Source organism: Canis aureus, chromosome 8, assembly GCF_053574225.1.
Source record: "Canis aureus isolate CA01 chromosome 8, VMU_Caureus_v.1.0, whole genome shotgun sequence".
Taxonomy (NCBI): Eukaryota; Metazoa; Chordata; class Mammalia; order Carnivora; family Canidae; genus Canis; species Canis aureus.
In genome coordinates, this window is record NC_135618.1 from 58,755,092 (window position 1) to 58,773,530 (window position 18,439).

Genomic DNA, 18,439 nt, shown 5'->3' on the forward strand with positions numbered 1-18,439 from the left:
GATCTTTCAGCTCAGTGATTTTATCTGTATCTGTATCTGTTTCTAGGCTGCTCTTCACTGTCTTTTGATCTTTTTATTTAGATGATTAAATCTTTTCCTCGTGATTTCTAATTAATTCCTCTCCATACTAGGTTATTCTTGTCTGATGGAGACAATGTCCCCTGTTATCCCTCTAAGAATATTAAATATACTTAAAATACTCTGCATCATTATCCCTGTCTTTGGTTGTTGTTCCTTCTGTTAGTTGAGTTGGCCTGTCTCTTTCGTGGTGTGAGTTTTCCTGGAATGTTTTGTGATTGGTGCATGTGTGCTTCTGTGTTCTGTGAGCTCCTGTTTTCTTTGTGGAGGCCTTTCTTCCTTCCTTCCTTCCTCCCTTCTTTGACAGAGAGTGTGAGCTGACAGGGAGGGGCACAGGGAGAGAGAGAATCTCAAGTAGGCTCTACCCCCAGTGTGGAGTCCAGTGCAGGGCTCAATCTCACAACCCTGAGATCCTGATCTGAGCTAAAATTAAGAGTCAGATACCCAACCAGCTGAGCCACCTGGGTGCCCCTGGATGCATTTCTTTTTAGCCGCCAGTGATCATGTCAAAGGGGTGGAGCTTGCTGCAAGAAGTGTGGAGGTAATAGTTTGTCTTCTGAGCACAGGATCTTCCATTTCCTTCTGGTTATATCCTGCTTTTCTATCCCAGAGAACCCTGCCCCCCTCCAGGCACATATCCTCCAAGCTAGGTGGTGCACAGAGCTACCTGTTAGTACCCCCAACAGGAGTTTGCAATCTGTGTCTTTGAACCTTGACTTTGAGGCCTCTCCTTTTCCTGGAGAATGTGTTGCCTCTGGGTTTGGAGCAACCCAAGACTGCCTTCTCTTTTTATAACAGACCTTCCCAGCTTTTCATTTGGCCCATATTTCTTTTCATTAATCCAGTTCTGTTTGCCATCCCATTCTCAGGGATGTCTTGACATTTTTAATCTACCAGGAGCATCCCTCCTCATTTTCCCATGCTCTTATGGACTTTATTAAAGGGTGGCTCTTCTGTGGGTTTGGCCAGGAGAGGCTGATGTGTGTACTTGCCCTTGGTCTTCCTAACTCGATTCAATCTCAGGGTGACTCCTTGTTATAGTTCTCGCCTTCCTGGCCACTTCCATCTGAACGGGTTCATATTTCTCAAAAAACACACTGTACTGGAACCAAACTGAACATTCCAACAGTGAACCAATCCATGTAGAATATAGGGATGGCATGTGCTTGCTAATAAAAACTGGGTTCAGATACTAACTCTGCTCTCTACTCTATGGGCACATCCATTCAATTCTTTAAGCTTTAGCCTCCTCACCTATCAAATGGGACTAATGATTATAATACCTACCTCACAGATTCACAAGACTATCAGCTGAAATAGTACATCAAGAGTTTAACATGGGACCTGCCACACAGTAGGTGCTGAAACATACTAGTTCCCTTCCTCTTTCTCTGACAAAACTTCTAAGACACTCATTGTGTGCGCTGTGGCAGTGGTAGTTGTTGGCAGCCACACCACAGTTAGCTCATACTGAGCACATTAGCTAAAAGCTCTGTCTTTGTCTCATGAGCTTTCCTTAAGCCAGACTTCTCTCCTAGTGCCTCTCCTTGTATAGGACCTTTACCTTGGCTATGATGCATTCTATCAAGCTGTTCCTGATCCATCTTTAGCCTGTAGAAATTGATCTGAATGCAGATTCCATCATCCAGCTTATCCCGTGTGCCTCCCATCTGAATGTCATCTGCAGACTTAATAAACAGGCTTCAATGGCCATATCTAGCCATTGATAAAATTATGGCTTGGGATAGGACCAAGGACAAAACCTCATGGCATGCCACCCTTCAGGGGAAGAGTAATTTAGATGACTGTGCAAAGTTGATTAATTTGTCCAGTTCCTGGAATCCTATGTCCTTGTGGCTTGATTATAATAATATTAGCATCCATGTACTGGGTCTTATTTGCCACAGGCCAGGCACTGAGGTAAGTGCTTTTCATATATTTTTATTTTCTATAACAAGTCTGCAGGGTAGTATTTGCATTACCTAGGACTTGGTTTAAAAAAAACAAACAAACAAACAAACAATAACTTCAATCTAGCTTTAGCAGAAGAAGGACTATATTACTTCATTACAAGACTCTACAGTGTAGAGGTGCTTGGGTGGCTCAGTCAGTTGGGTGGCCAATTCTTGATTTCAGTTCAGAGCATGATCTCGAGGTTCTGGAATTGAGCCCCATGTCAAGCTCTGTGCCCAGTAGGGTGTGTGCTTGAGGATTCTTTCCCTCCCTCTCCATCTGCCCCCTCTTCCTGCTTGCCCACACGTGTGTACTCTCTCTCTCTCTAAAGTGAATAAATAAATCTTTAAAAAAAAAAAAAAAGACTCTACAGTGTGGGTGCTTCACAGAAGCCAAGGGCAGGAATGAACCTTGTGTTAAGAATGGTGAACCAGAGCTTATGACTTCTAGGGTCCCAGAAAATCCTCTCTATGGTTCTTATCTTTGTGTCAGCATCTGTCATTCTTCTCACTTGGTACAAACCAGCTTTCTCTTTCATGGTCCACCTGGCAGAAAGTAGTCCCACAAGCAACACCTGAGTTTGCTCCTTTCAAGACAGCTTCCAGATCTTCCCTGAACATGTGAATCCCAATTCCCCCAGGATTAGGGGCCTGCCCGGATCGGGTGCCTGCTCCTGGTCCAGCTACCTCCAGTTAGCAATGGGGTAGTAGTGTCCAGATGCGGCCTGTAGGAGTCTCAGTGCTGTAACCTGTGGCCACAGTACAGGCAATGTCCAGAATCCCCCTGCACACTTTACAAGTGAGAGACCCAAAGTCACACAGCTGGTAAGTAGAGAGGACAGGACTTGACCCTGGTTTTGTCTGATGCTCAAGCTTATGTCAATATAACATGCTTCTTATTCTGGGCCACATTGTCCCAGGGCGGCCTCTGTGGTGGGGTCAGTAAGAGCTGACCATGGTCTCAGGCCAGAGAGCTCAAGGGCCACCTTGTGCCATCACCATGGTCCAGCCCCAGCTCGGGGCTCTGAGATTCCTTGGCTTGTTGATTTGCCTGTTTAGTGATTCAGCAGATGCCATTACAGAACTCACAACTTTGTGGAGGGACCTGATCCTTAAGAGTATAACTACAGTCTTTGGAGTCTGGTAAAGCTAGATTCAAATTCTGGTGTTTCACTTTTCTACTGGTGACTCTCTGTGCCTCAGTTTCCATAACTGTAAAGTGGAGGTTATGCAAATACCTGCTTTATTAGTTGTTAAAACGATTCAGTGAGATAATACATATAAACTCCATGTGGTCAGCATAGAGTAATTGGTTCTATAAATGGTAGCAGTTTATCAACTCTGGACCAGGGAGAAGGTACAGGAGTCCAGAGGAGAAAGCCTGTACCTGAGCCAACAGGGCAGCGATGGGGGCCGTGGGCTGGCCAGGGTTTCAGGGAGGAAAGGACATCGGAGCTGGAACAGTGAATGGACAGGAGGATTGGAGTAACTGGCAAAGAAGAACAACTGCAAACACATGAGCATATACAGGAGCTTGAAGGACCAGCGAGTAAGTAGTTCATTGTGAGAGAAGCAAAGAATAGGTACTTTGAGCAAAGGGGGGGTGACTGAGGCCCCAGAGAGAAAACTTTGTTTACACCTTCATATATTGACTTAACAAATATTTGTCAAGTACCTGCTATGTCCCAGGCACTGTCCTGGGTCCCCTCAGTTCTGCAGTGAAGAAGTAGATACACATCTGTGGAGCTTGTGTCCTGGTGGCTAGAGGTAGACACTGAACAAATGAATAAGTGAGACAGGAAGGGTATCAGAGAAAAAACAAAGCAGGGAAGGGGGTGGGGAGTGCTGGGCATGGGGGATGGGAGGGGGTCCTCAGGAGGACCTTCCTGAGAAGGGATCAGAGTCTAAAGGATGTTGGCCAGGGGGTGAGGAGCTAGGACAAAAGTCCTGAGGGTGGAGACTGTGTGGCCCAGTTGGGTGGGGGGGATCAGGGGCAGGGAGGTAGGAGGTGAGAGGCAAGGACACAGGGGTAAATGCTGGGTCTTACAGGGCCTGGTGGCCATTTATAAGGACTTGGGTTTTTGTCTGAGTGAGGAGGGAGCCACAGGAGCATTTTGAGCAGGAGAAGGTCAGAACTAAACAGATTTTAGCAGGATGTGTGTAGAGAATAGACTCTGGGGCAGGGGCCTAAGCTGGAGATGGCTGAGGGCTACAGCAGAATCCCCCGTGGAGGTGATGATGGCTGTGATCGGGGACAGTGGAGGTATAGAGAAAGCGCTGGATCCTGAGCACTCTGAAGGGAGAGCCAGGTGGGCTTGCTGTTGGACTGGCTCTGGGTGGGAGGGAAGGAGAGGGATCGAGAATGGCTTTTAAGGTTCTGAGTACCCAGAAAAAAAGATTCATTAATTCCTGAAGCAGGAAGGGGTGGGAACAGCTTTTAGGGGGAAGACCAGGAATTCAGCTTAAAACCTGTCAAGACCTCGAGCAGGCAACTGGATATGAAAATCTGGAATTCAAAGGGAAAGCCATGTCAAGCTTCATCTATCTAGACTGTGAAACCATTGATTTTTTTTTTTTTTTTTTTTTTGAGAGAGAGAGCAAGGGTTAGTGGGGTTGGGAAGATGGGTTGGGGGAGGCTGGGGAGGCATACACAGAAAGAATTGTAAGCAGGCTCTATGCTTAGCATGGAGCCAAACAGCAGGAGTGGATCTCTGGACCCTGAGATCATGACCTGAACTAAAATCAAGAGTCAGAGGTTGGGGCACCTGGGTGGCTCAGTGGTTGAGCATCTGCCTTTGGCTCAGGTCGTGATCCTGGGGTCCTAGAATCCAGTTCCCTGAGGGGAACCTGCCTCTCCTTCTGCCTATGTCCCTGCCTCTCTCTCTCTCTCTCTCTCTCTCTCTCTCTCTCTCTCTGTCTCTCATGAATAAACTCATAAAAAAAAAAAAAGTCAGAGGCCTAACTGACTGAGCCACCCAGGCGCCTCTTTTTTTTTTTTTTTTTTCTTTTTTGAGAAGGGAAGTAGGATGGGTGGAGGTCATTAGTTACACAAGTAATACATGAAAACAACTTCCTTGAGAAAATTATTTTCAAGCCTCTAGATAAGGCTTAAAATCCCTTTTGCCAATTCCCACTCCTCCCAAATCCCAGTCTCCCCCTCTGTTGTAACTGTTGTTGGGAGCATGCACCCTTCCAGACCTTTCTCTGGGCCTCCATATACCCAAGTGTATCTGTAAAATACACATCGTGCTTTGGGAGTGTGTGTATCGTAACAAAATGGTGTCATAATGAATATGTTGTTGGGCGATGTGCTTTTGTAACTCGTAGTTATCCTTCCTGAACTATGTCTTGGAGATCCATCCTTGGTGTTACAAATGAACCTAGGTCTTTATTTATTTGTTTGTTTGTTTGTTTGTTTTAACTTGTTATGGTATGGTAGGGCCAGACTGTGAGTTATTTGGCCATTTTTCCAATGGGAGGGCATTAGCATTTTGTACATTTTTCCTCGGGCACCTGTGTCTTTCCAGAGTCTTCTAAGGAGTGAAATGACTGGGTCTGAATAGATAGAAGCAATACCAGGTTTTGTTTGGTCTTGTTTTGATAGATATTGCCATACAGCCCCCCAAAGTGCCTCTGCCACCTGACTCGCCAGCCTTGGCAGGTTTTTAATGAGGGGAGCTACAGAGATCTGTGTTTTAGAGCAGAGCTCAGTAGTGGGCTGTGGGTTGTAAGGAGCGAGGAGGAAACAGAGACCATGGAATTTGTGGGCTGCTGTCCCACTCTTAGAACCAGCCTTGGGACAGAACACAGGCTACTCTAGGGGCTGGAAGAGACCCTCCCTGCTCTTTCCTTTCCTCCTGCACAAACGAAATGCTGTCTCTCCTACAGCCCACAAGCCTGGCTTCTTCCCTGCCAGCCAGTTTCTATTCCTAGACCTCCTCACCAGCTTGAAGTCATCCCCTTTTGACAAACACACTGGTCAAGACATTATAAAAACACTATTTTTATTAGAGCAGACCGGCTCCTCACTCATCGGGCCTCTTATCCCGCCACCAGCCTGACAACATTCTTTGCCTGCCCCCCCGTGACGCCGCATCTAAGGTTGGCGCACAACCAGGGTTGTGATTGTCACCAACCCAGCGCCTGTTCTGAGGGTGTGATAGCAGCCCCTCTCTGGAGGCAGACCAAATCCTACACCCAGCTGCTCTCCCCAGAAACAGTTTAGCTCAGCCACAGCCCACACGGGCAAAGGAAAGTGGCGTCCTTAAAACAATTACATCATCTTCCCATGAATTTCAGGTGGGTGTCCGCTGTGGTATAAAATGCCTTCAGGGTTAGCTCAGAGAGCTGGGTTGGGGGTCCACCAGGAGTTCAGATTTTGTGCTGCTGGAGCTAGAAACTTCTGAATATTTCTAATCAGCATCATCTTTGTTGCTAACATGTAACGATCATCTATTACACGCCAGGCCATATTCTGAACAGTTTATGTTTATAAGGGGGATGCTTTCCATCATACCTATTTCTTTTGTTTTTTATTGAGATCTAATTGCCGTAACACAAAATTTACCATTTTCAGGTGCACAATTTCAGTGGTAGTTAGCATATTCATAGTGCTGTGCGATCATTGTTACTACCTAATCCCAGAATGTGTATATCCCCCCAGAGAGAAAGCTGTACCCATTAGTGGTTACTCCCTATTTCTCCTTCCCCCAGGCCCTGGCATCCATCAGTCTGCTCTCTTTGTCTGTGGATTTGCTTGTTCTGGACATTTCATATAAATGTCTGGCATCTCTCACTGAGCATAATGTTTTCGGGGTCCACCCATGTTGTAGTGTGTCAGCACCCCATTCCTTTCTGTGACCTAACAACATTCTGTTGTATGGAGATAGCACACCCTGTTTATCCATTCATCCATTGAAGGACAAGCCGGGTTGCTTCTGCTTTTTGGCTGTTATGCACTATGCTGCTAGAACATCATCCCAGTTTGACAGCCAAGAAAACTCAGACACAAGTACCATTTGCCACTCACTCAAGCAGGATGGGATTCCTACCCAGACATCTGGCTCCAGAGCCAAGTCCCAGCCACCCCTCCCAGCTGCTCGGCAGTCCAATGAAGACCCGGGAATTGAGGGCCTATGTCATATACCTCCATGGCAACCATATTTCAGAATTAAAAATTGGGTCCTGTGGGGGCGCCTGGGTGGCTCAATTGGTTGGGCCACTGGCTCTTGATTTTGGCTCGGGTCATGATCTCAGGGTGCAGGGATTGAGACCTGCATCAGGCTCAGCAAGGAGTCTGTTTAAGGATTCTTATTCTCCCTCTGCCCCTCCCCCTGCTCCTGCTCTCTCCCTCTCCCTTTCTCTCCTTCTCCTTCTCTCTCAAATAAATAAATTTTTAAAAATTGGATCCTATGGTGCAAGGAATTCGTCATAGTTTTGGGACTCGGGTCTGTCTTATTTGCATTCCGGACCATGTAGGAAGTCCTGGCTGAATCATTATTGTTCATGCTGTCCAAAATGCATTTGTCAATGTCTTTAATGTAACAAGACTCAGCCGTGCCCTGGAAGCTCATGGTCAAGGAGGAAAGATGTGCTATCTTGGCTCCCCAGGAAGCAGACTCTAGGAGGGAGATATGTTGTTGGGGGGGGGGGGGGGCTCTGGAATGATGTGAGACTGGGCAGAGGAAGGAGTTGAGTGGTAATCTGGCCTTGGTAATCCCAAAGTAAACTCTGGGATGGGTGGAGCTTCAGAGACATTCCCAGTTCCGACAAGGAGCCTCAGTCTTTGTACCCTTGGCATCAACCCGTGTCTGAGAGCCAGCATCACCTGGCTTCTTCCTGGGAAGGGATCAGCTGTGAGCTGCCCACCATCACTGGTCCCGGTACCTGGGAGTCATCTGGGCTGCATCCACAGCAGCTTGGCTGAGAGCTCCTACAGAGAGCGGTCCATGAGAAGGAGCCAGGAGCACCACTGGGGGCAGACCTAACCCTGCCTGGGATGGGGGTGAGCAGGGAGGAAGGTGCATCTTCACTGTGCCATGAAGCCTTGAACCCCAAACCTCTATACCCAACTGCTAGCCCATGAACCACTCCTCTTGGGTGCCTCAGTGTCTCAACACAGCTGCCCCAAACCAAAGTCATCCCTGCTCCCTGCCAGCTTTCAGTGCTCAGAGAATAACAATGCCATGCCTCCCATTACACAGGCCAGACACTGCAAGCCTTCAGCATCTCTCCTCCTTCATGTCCTTTCTCCAAACCGTCATCCAGCCCTGTGCCTTCACTTTGAAAGTATCTTCTCCCTGCCTCCCCCATTTGCTGACCCCTCTTGTTGTCAGAACACCCAGAGCAGCCTCCTACCTCCTCCTAGCACCCATCCTTGGCCACCTCCATCGTCCTATTCCCACGTCCCCTACCTCTGCTCCAAAAACCTGTTGTGGCTTCCTGGTGGCCTGGGGTTGAGGGCAAATCTTGCTGTGGACCACATGGCATTGGTGGTCCAGCCCCTCAGCCCATGTCATTCCCCCACTCCCCTTCCTGTCTCCAGCCCCGCGGAGCTTTCTTGTCCCTCCTGTTATTTGCACCTTCTTGCCACATGGCCTTCCGATGTGTGTCCACTCTGCTTGGAACACACTCTCTTCTCTGCCCCTAATTACCTTGTTTACCCTTCATGTTTGGTTCTGTGTTGGCCCTCCATGAAGCCCCAGCTGCCCCCCCTGCTGTTATCATGTGTGTCCCTGTAACACTGCTCAGGGTGTCCTGTATCTGCCTCCAGAGTGCTTGAAATGGTACACGACATATATATGGTGGCAGGCTCATTTGTCTAAAATTGGGCGCCTTCCCAAAAGCATCAGCTCCAAAGGCAAGGGAACTTGTCCTGGCACAGGCCAGGAGGTGCTCAGGAAGCCTGAGAGCTTTTCCTGAGGAAAAGAAGGAGGGGGGTCAAGGGGGTAAAGAGAGGGAAGGAAAGGATCATGGTCCCATGCGGTCTGGGGGAGGGGATGGGGGTATGGGAGCTGATATGACCTGCTTTCCTTATATCCTAGATCTCCATGAGCTCACCTGGCAAACATTTGACTGTAGTGGGTGAGAGGATGTGGAATTTAGGCCCTCAAGCCCACTCTACTGCCCCAGATTGGAGCATGAGATTCCCCTCCCTTCCTCGGGATTCCCCCCCCTTCCCGCCCCGCCACCACCCCAGCACCTGTCACTGACTTGGTGGGCTTTGCCCTTCACCAGGCTAAAGCAGACCTTAAATGTCGGAGGCTAGTCCCTCTGGCTATCCCCTGAGATCAAACCAGTGTGCTCTGAACATTTTCCATCCCAACCCCCAGACACGCTTCCAGGGCTCCTTGCCCTATGCTTTTACACACTTTATCCCCTGCCTGGATGCCCTTCCTGTCCCTCCCCTGCCTTTCCCCGACCATCTAGTGAGCTCCTTTACAAGCTGGCGCTGTCTCCTCTCCTCTCCTCTGTAGAGCCAGCCCAGCCCTGGGTGGTGCCCGGCATCCACGCTCTCCACCCTGGGCCTTGGCATTCATGCCTCCCGTTGGTAGCAATTATCCCACGGCATCCAAGCATTTGTGTTTCAGGGACCGCCCTGCTAAGTTCTTTAAGGACAGGGATCTCGTCTTCCTGCCTTCCTTTCCTTCTTTTCTTTCTTGTTCCCTCCTTCCCACAATACTCTGCGAGCTCCTTGTGTGTGCCAGGCCCTGGTTGGGGGCTGAGAGGTACAGCCCTCCTTTCTTGGCTCTGCTGTCCCGGCCCATACCACAAACTAACAAATGGAGATACTTTCAGAGAGAAGGTTTGGGAGTCAGGAGAGGCCCCAGGAAGGGCCCCCATGCCCACAAGCAAGGAGGAGACCTTCTAAAAGGGCTCAGCTGCTCTGAGAAACAGCCAGAAGGGCTATGAGCCTGGGGGCAGGGCAGAGGAGGCAGGAGTGAGGTCAGGCAGGGTGGTGGAGCCAGATTCCATTCATCTCTGCTTGTCTCTGGCACAGCTCTCATCCCATAGGAGAAGCTCCAGGAATATTTGTGGAATAAATAGAAAGGGGCCCCTGAGTGTTCCCGCCTCTTCAGAGGGCTAGAGGCGGCCCCTGTCTAAGGGGTGAGCATCCTTTCTGACCACCAGGGGATGGATGAGTTCTGTGGGAGATTCATTCCCTTAGAAGGAAAAGTTGTTGGTGCAGATGAAGTGGTGGTGAAAGACATTGGAGAAGAGAAAATCCCAGCTAGGCTAAGTGGCCCGTCCTGCAGGATTGGAAGGCTCTGACGCGTAACAGCCGTCTGAATGAGTTTAGCACAAGCTTGAGAGTGCAGAAGTGAGCAGACCTTTTCCATCAGTGCTGCAGACCGGGCTTCCAGGGATCCTGCCAGCCGAAACCCCCTACAGAGCTCTCCTTAGCCCCAGCCCATCCCAACTCACATAAACCTCGATGCGGTGAAGCCAGCTCTTCTCAAAACCCTCCAAGAGCTTCCTGGTACCTCAGAGTAATGCCAGAGTCCTCAGCATGGCCTCTGCCCTGGTCCACCCCAATCCTCCCCTTCGCCCCACCTTGCTCACTCTGTTCCTCCAGCATGCCATCATGCTCCCACCTCAGGACCTTTGCACTTGTTGCTCCTGCCACCTGGAAAACCCCTTTATCCAGATTCCCACAGCTTTTCTTTCACTTCCTTCAGCCTCTTCTTGAATGTCACCTTAGCAGAGGCCTTCTCTCACCCCATGGCTAAAATAGCGCCTCCCACCCCTACCCCCACTCCCCAGCCTTCCATTCTCCGCAGCACTTAGCACCATCTGAAATACTACCTATTTACTTATTTTTTTTTTATTGCCTGTCTCTTCTCATTAGAATGTAATAGCGGAGACTTTGATGTGCTTACTGTTCTTCTCCAGAATAGGCGTTCGATAAATATTGAGCGAACAAATGAATTTGTAAAATGAGGTCAGTGCTGTCCAGCTTGCAGAGTGGCTTGGAGTTTCCCAGTGTGTGGTTCGCTTTCTTCCACGGCACTGTAGGTGGCTCGTAAAACATGTGCTATTTCAGTAGGTCCATATTTATGTCTGCCTTCTATTTATGGCAGGTGATAATGATTTTCCATTTATGGCATTAATATAAAATTTCCTTTTTTAAAGTAAACTCATTCAGGATTAAAAAGAGAAATCTATATTTGCCAGCCTGAAAGATAGTTTATAACACAACATTGCATTCTTACAAGAAAACTTTTCTGAGAATTAAAAAGAAACATTCATTATTTTCTAGCAGATACAGATTGAAAATGATTTTTTATGTAGGTACGTAAGAAAAACATTTTCACAGAGACAACAGTGTGTCTGTATCAGTGTCCTGAAGTCCAGGAGGAAATCCTAGATTCTAGATCTGCATCGATGTTCAACAAACCCTGGCACCAAGTATAAAATCTCCAGGTGTGTGTTGGTAGCAATAAATGATGGTACATGGCAGGGTAGTGAAGTAATCAGTGTAAGTCTAAGGTATTTGAGAAATAATCCAAACTCTTCCTATGATTATTCATCTCGTGTGTGCAAAGCATGTGATTTTGTTAACCCAGTCTACCCAGGGCGTGAGAAACTCAAATCTTTGCTGCTGTGCCTTGCCTTATTTCGCTCCAACCTCTAGGGGGTAGTATCTGCCGATGCTTTAGCTTCTTTTGTGATGGAGCATACTGAATGCAGAGCATTTTTTGTTCCTGTTTTGAGGATGGGATATGTTGTTAGCAAGAACGGTAAAAAGGAAGCTCAAAACTATCCTTTTTCATTCGGCTAATCTGCATTAAGGACTTAACTACACATCATGGGCATTCTAAAGAATGGGATTGTTAGGAGAACAGAGCAGTTGGCATTTGGGGGTGGGTTTTGAAGGGAGAATAGGAGTTTAGTACTTTGGGATACATTGGGATTGTCTTTTATTGTGGATTTAGGGCCATCACTGAGACCATTCCCTAAGGGATCATTGTAATCCTCTACTGACTACTCCTCTGAGCCTTAGGTCACAGAACAGACTTTAGATTCAGGCGGTCCTGAGTATTGGCTTTACTGCTGTGCCACCCAGGACTCACTCAGGTGTTGTGAATCTCTCTCTCTTTCTCTCTCTCTCTCTCCCACACACACAAACCATTCAAATCGGCTTGAGTAAAGAAAGCTATGTGACTGGGCAGCCCAGGTGGCTCAGCAGTTTAGCACTGCCTTCAGCCCAGGGCATGATCCTGGAGACCCGGGATCGAGTCTCATGTCAGGCTCCCTGCATGGGGCCTGCTTCTCCCTCTGCCTGTCTCTGCCTGTGTCTCTGCCCTTCTCTTTCTCTCTGTGTCTCTCATGAATAAATAAATAAGATATTAAAAAAAAAAAAGGTATGTAGCTAAAATCTGGGTTCAGGCATGGCTGGATATGGGAGTTAAATATGATCAAGAGGATCTGGTTTCCTTGTGGTCCATCTCTTTCTGTCCTCAACCCAGCAGCCAGCTGCCTTGGTGTTGGCTTCACTCTTGGACAGATATCGCCATGAAACACACAAGGATGTTCACCATGGTACACCTAATCAGTTGATAAAAATGACTTCCTTCATGATGGCCCTAGTAGCTCTCTGTTCCTATCAACTAATAATTCTGGGGGAAGAGGCACGGGGACTTGTCCAGTGAATCCAGTCAATCCCTTGGTTGAGTCTGTTGACCTGGCATGAGGGCACATGCCTAGCCCTGAGCCAATCACATGGCCAGGGAGATGGAGTCCCTGGTTGGCCAGGGTACCACATGGACTGAGAGTGGAGGAGAAGTGGTTTCCTAAAGGAAGAGCGAGGTGATGTAACCAGAAGGAAATGAAATAGACAAATAGCAAATGTGCCTTAGCTCCACTTAGTTGCTTTGTGGCCATTAGGCCATTTGCCTCAGCTTTCAGAGCCTGTAAAATGGGCTTAATGATCTCAGAGCGTAGCATGACTGCACACAGCCACCATAAGCATCCCCAGAGAGCATAAGAAATGGCAGCTATGGCAGCCTGCAGAGCTGGGCCCCAGTAATCTGGAGCATTGGCTCTGCTCCTAAATTGTCCCTCAGGTTAGGGCGTGAGCCTGGGGGGAGGTAGGGTAGAAGAGGGGCTCTGTGAACTCTGCAGTGCCTCAGGCCTCATTATTAAACCATCCAAAGTTCGTGTTCTTCCCTGCTGGGACCTGACACCAGTGAGGCTAGGTCCCCGGCATTCACCAGCCCTGGAGACGGAGTCTGCAGCTCTCAGCTGCTTGTTAATGCAGCTCACACACTGGCACTCGCTAAGTCAGCCCTGTTTAGGAGAATTCCAATATTCTGGCCTCAGAGGAGCATGTGATTCCTGAAATATAGACTCTGTCAAGCACCTTTAAGCATAGCCGATTCTCGGCATTTCTTTCCAATTCCATTTTTTCCCCTAAAGAGAACTAATAGTATGGCCATTGATAAGGTTCTGTACCGTCTCTGGGGCTGGCATCAGGGATAAAGATGATGAGGATAACAGTAGTGGTATTGACACTTTGTGTCCATGTCACATCCAAACACCTTAAGACCCTTTGCTATAGGGCAGCCCCGGTGGCACAGCGGTTTAGCGCCGCCTGAAGCCCGGGGTGTGATCCTGGAGTCCCGGGATCGAGTCCCACGTCAGGCTTCCTGCATGGAGCCTGTTTCTCCCTCTGCCTGTGTCTCTGCCTCTCTCTCGCTCTCTCTGAATAAATAAATAAATAAATCTTCAAAAAAAAAAAAAAAAGACCCTTTGCTATAGCTAACTCGCGCAGTCTCCACACCCACCTCTTGTCAAACCCAACTTCTGGCCAGTTGGGAACATTTCAAGCTTTTTCAAGCCTCCTCCCGCCCCCGCACACCTTTGCCCATACTGACCCTATTGCCTGGAATGCCTTTCCCTTTTCTTGTGGGCCAGAAAATGTTTCAGGTTTAAAATCCCAGCTCAAATGTGTCTGTATTTATTCATTCACTCAACCCGTATTTAGGGAGGGTGCATTGTGCACCCGGCACTGTCTTAGGGGCTTGGAAGACACAAATGATCAAAACAGACCCAGTCCCTGCCTCCGTGGAATTAATACATAAGAGGTGTAGTAAATGAGATAAAGGAGATAGTATGTTAGGGAGATTGGAAGTGAAGATGTGATGCACAGCTTGCAATTTTATTTTATTTTAGAAGATTTTATTTATTTATTTATTTATCTGACAGAGTGAGAGAGCACAAGCAGGGGGAGCAGACAGAGGGAAAGGGAGAAGCAGGCTCCCCACTGAACAGGGAGCCTGATGTGGGGCTTGATCCCAGGACCCTGGGATCATGACCCTGGGAAGGCAGATACCAAACTGAGCCACCCAGGTGCCCCTGGCTTGCAATTTTAAATAGGGTGGCCAGGGAGGACCTCTCTGAGAAAGTAAGATGTGAGGCAAGTCTTGAAGGAGGTGAGCAATCTGGGTATTTATCTGGGAGAAGAGCAGCATATCATGCAGGACTGGTGAGTTGAAGGCTCTAAGGCTGGAGCATGCTGAGTATCAAGGGTCCTGGGATGAAGGGAGGGGAGAGGAGTGGTAGGAGGTAGGTCAGAGACATGAGTAGAGGCCCAGGGCCCTGCTGACCACTGGGACCCGTGAAGAGTCCCGAGCAGAGGAGTCACATGATTTATCTTAGCTTTCATCAGGACCCCCTAGCTGCGGCAGGGAGAAGAGACTGCAGGGGTGAGGGCAGGAGCATGAGGGGGCCCAAGCCAGGGTGTGGCAGGGAGGTGGGGGAGAAATGGTTAGGTTTTGAGTATCTGATTGTTTCCCTGGGAGACTAGGGCCTGGCCATGCCCTGGGGAGACTTCCTAGGTCCCTCATTCAAATCCTTGGCATACCATTTTATACATTTGATTATGATCATTTGTCTTCTTTCTTTGGTCTCAGATGCCTTGGGTAATCTGTTGAAAATTACAGATTTTCTTCCCGGAAAAATACCCTCATGCATTCAATCGAATGGGTGTTCCGAAAAGCCTCTGCAGACCATCCTCAATATTAGGACCCCTGGCTAGTATGTTTGCTTGACTGGATGCACAACACCCGTACCAGGCACGACAGGACCATGCGGGGCAGGGCCCAGACTGGTGTCTGAGTATGGCCTATAGATGAGTACACACAGTGGGTCCAAGCTTTTGTTAAACCCTCGTGCATGTGTGACAACACTGGATCAATGTTTGCTGGAAGATGGTGATGATGAAGTTGGCACTTTATAGGGGTCTCACACCTTCTAGGGGTGCCTCCCATACAAACGTCTCCAGGTTTAGCCAGACACATAAAGCCTCCGCAAAGTGAAGTGTGTGGTGCTGAGGAGGGTCTGTGTCTGGTTTCTGATTAGGGCTGGAGTGAGTGAGAGTGAACCAAGTTGGTGCTTAGCCAGCCTCAGTACTCACCATCCTACAGCTGGATGGTGGTGAGGCTGAGACTCTTCCCCTATCCTCCCCCTATAATCTGGCTGGGGAATCAGTGAGAAGACAGGAAAGGATCCTAAATCACTTCTGCTTTTCTCCTAGTGGAGCTGTAGAGCTGCCCTCTGACCTTACTGTTAACCCCCGTTTACAGACCAAGGCCACTGAGGCTCAGCAAAGGTATGTAGTGGAGTTCAGGGTTCACCCCCAAGTCTCCAAATCCCCAGATAATTGGTGAGCAATATATATAGTTAAATGCTAACAACTTAGCACTTAATTACGTACTATTGCACATTGTATTGTATATAATTTAATGCTAATTGCAGGGTTTCGGAATGAGCTGAAGAGAGTGGGGCGAGAATGGCAAGGGAAGTTTTCGTGGAGGCTTTGGGAACCCAGCTGGGCCCTGGAGAGGATTTGGGTGGAGGCTGGAGGGGATGGAGTAGATTTCTGGAAAAGGGAGTAGAATAATTAAGGCCGGCCAGGTAGGAATGAGCATGGGGGGGAGGGGGGAAGCTAAGATAGTACTATTTAAATAATGGAGCTCTATAAATGCAAATATACCTAAATAGTCACTGAGAACCTTCTATGTGTGGCGTACTATGCTAAGTCCCTTCCACTGTTATTGCTTCCAATCCACATGTAACCCTATTCGGGAAAGAAAAATCCAACCAGACAGGTACTGTTATTACTTCCATTTTAACAGAGGAATAAACTAATGGCAGTGTTGCTACTCTGGAGCCAGGCCTGGTCTCAGAGCTCATGTTCTCCCCAGCTCGAATTCAGAGACCGTCTGATTAGAGGTGGGCTAGGCTCAGGGCTTGCTACTCCAATTGTGGCCCATGGGCATTGCCTGTGAGCTTGTTAGAAATGCAGACATGGGCCCCTCCCCCCTAGTCCTACCCAGAGTCAGAACCTGCATTTCAACCTAGTCCCGGGTGATTTGTGTGCATGTTAGTTCTAGCATTTGAGAAGCACAGAAAAGCACGGGGCTGGTGAGAAGTTCGGCTTGGATGTGTGCCTGTGCTGTTCAAGGCTTTGTGATACATCACTCTCCCGGCAGAGGCGAATAAATGCATTCTCGGATGGTCTGAGGTACAAGCCTAGGGCAGCCCATCACAAGCTGAGCTCTCTTTGTCATCTTGTATTTCATCTAAAAATGTCACTGAGTGTCCATTCTACACCATAATCTATCAGTGGTCATTTTGATATTTCAAAATGGTTATGTAAATTGCCATGGAGTAGGATGGGTGTTCTCGGAAGATGCGTGAGATGGGTTTCTTTGTATCTTAAATGGGTAATAATAACCACTTTAAGAGCTCTTGCAAAGATCAAAGGAGAATCATGGATATGGAAATGCTCCACATCAGACACATGCTATTTTGGAAGGGACTGACGATCCTCCCCAGACCCAGTGTCCTGCAAACAGCTCTCAGAGGGCTGAGGTTGAGCTCTTCTCACATTCAGGGCGAGTGAGGCAGGGCTCAGTCCCAGAGAGCACGAAGTCACCTGGCATCTCAGGAAGCCAGGGAAATAAGAGAATAGGGTCAACTATTGCTAATTTGTTTGTTTACATTTCCTTCCTCATGCCCACTTCCTGATTGTTTGGCCAGATGAACTAGCAGGAAACCCCAGTGAAACTCAGAAGTTTTGGGGACATTGGGACAGGAGAGAAAAGGAGAGCACTTCATCCTGTCCCCAAGTGGGCCCAAAGAGTAGGGCGTGGGGGAAAAAGGTTGTGGGAAGTGGGATGACAAGGAAGACGTAAGCAGATGGCAACAACACAAGTCCTACAGGAAAGGAGACAAGAGAGGGGATTGGGCTGTCAGCACTGGACCAGGAGTGACCTCGGGTTTCCATCCAGAGGGCCCATTTCCTCGTAACTGGAAAGAGAAGATGAGGAGAGAGGCCCAGAGGGGTGAAATGGACAGAGACGGTGCAAGACAAGGGAAGGGAAGCCAGACAAGGCATCGGAGGGCAGAGAGGCTCATTTACAACTGCAGAAGCCGAAGGAGGAGAATTTGGGGACAGACGGGGAGGTCAGCAGTCCTCCATGGCCCAGAGCAACTGAAAAGGAGGAGCACAGGAAAGGCTATTTATATATATTTGGTTAAGGAGGTTATGGGTCACCTGTGGATAGGGTTGTGGTCTTAAAGCCAGATTTTGAGAAGAGGAGAATGATGGGGATTTTCTTTTCTCTTCTTCCCATGGTGGCAGTTAGGATTTTCACACAAACTGCATTTCTATTGCAAATGTCTTACTTGCCTTTTAAAACTTAATCCATGAAACTTGTGACCAGAACCAAGCCTATATTGTCTCTTTAATCCATCCCTTGGCAAAAAATAAAACAAAAGGTTATTTAAGAAAGAGAAAATTAAAGAGCATTGTTTATAGTATGATCCTATTTTTGTTTAAAACAATGTCTGTGGGGGCGCCTGGGTGGCTCAGCTGGTTAAGCGTCCAACTCTTGATTTTGGCTCAGGTCATGATCTCAGTGTCATGAGATTGAGCCCCCCTCAAAAGAAAAAAAAAAGAATGTCTGGGTTTGTGTATGTGTTTATAAATATGTATGTAAAAATATGTATGTATATGTATATGATAAAAACATCTAGGGGAATATATATCAAGTTATAATGGAGGTTTTACTGGCATATACATATGTCACTTTAAACACGTATAGTTTATTCTGCATTAATTATCCCTCCATAAAGCTATAGAAAATTAGAATAGGGGTTATCTCTAATGGTCAGTTTATGGTACATATGACATAATTCTTTTGGCTACAAACGATAGAGACTCAGCAGAAACTTCTAAAGCAAGAACTAAATTGTCCAGATACTTCTTCAGACATGAGTGGATCCAAGGTGTCAAGTGACGACTTTAAGGATCTGTCTCCATCTCTCAATGCACCTGCTCTCTCTGTTATTGACCTCATTCTCAGATAGTTCCAGGCCTGTGTCTCATCAGCCTAGCCCCT

At 47.9% G+C, this 18,439-nt stretch overlaps 1 protein-coding gene across 2 annotated transcripts in view; it reads left to right on the top strand.

Annotated features, from left to right (window-relative positions):
* The window catches only part of KATNIP (katanin interacting protein), a 195,523-nt gene that overhangs the window by 33,837 nt on the left and 143,247 nt on the right, over window positions 1–18,439 (top strand). Inside the window, exon 3 of one of the 2 annotated variants that reach the window (XM_077907115.1) lies at window positions 15,568–15,642. The exons of the other annotated variant lie outside the window; for it this stretch is intronic. The gene's annotated coding sequence lies outside the window, so the exon portion shown is untranslated. The remainder of the gene's footprint in view (window positions 1–15,567; window positions 15,643–18,439) is intronic. 2 annotated transcript variants of the gene reach the window in all.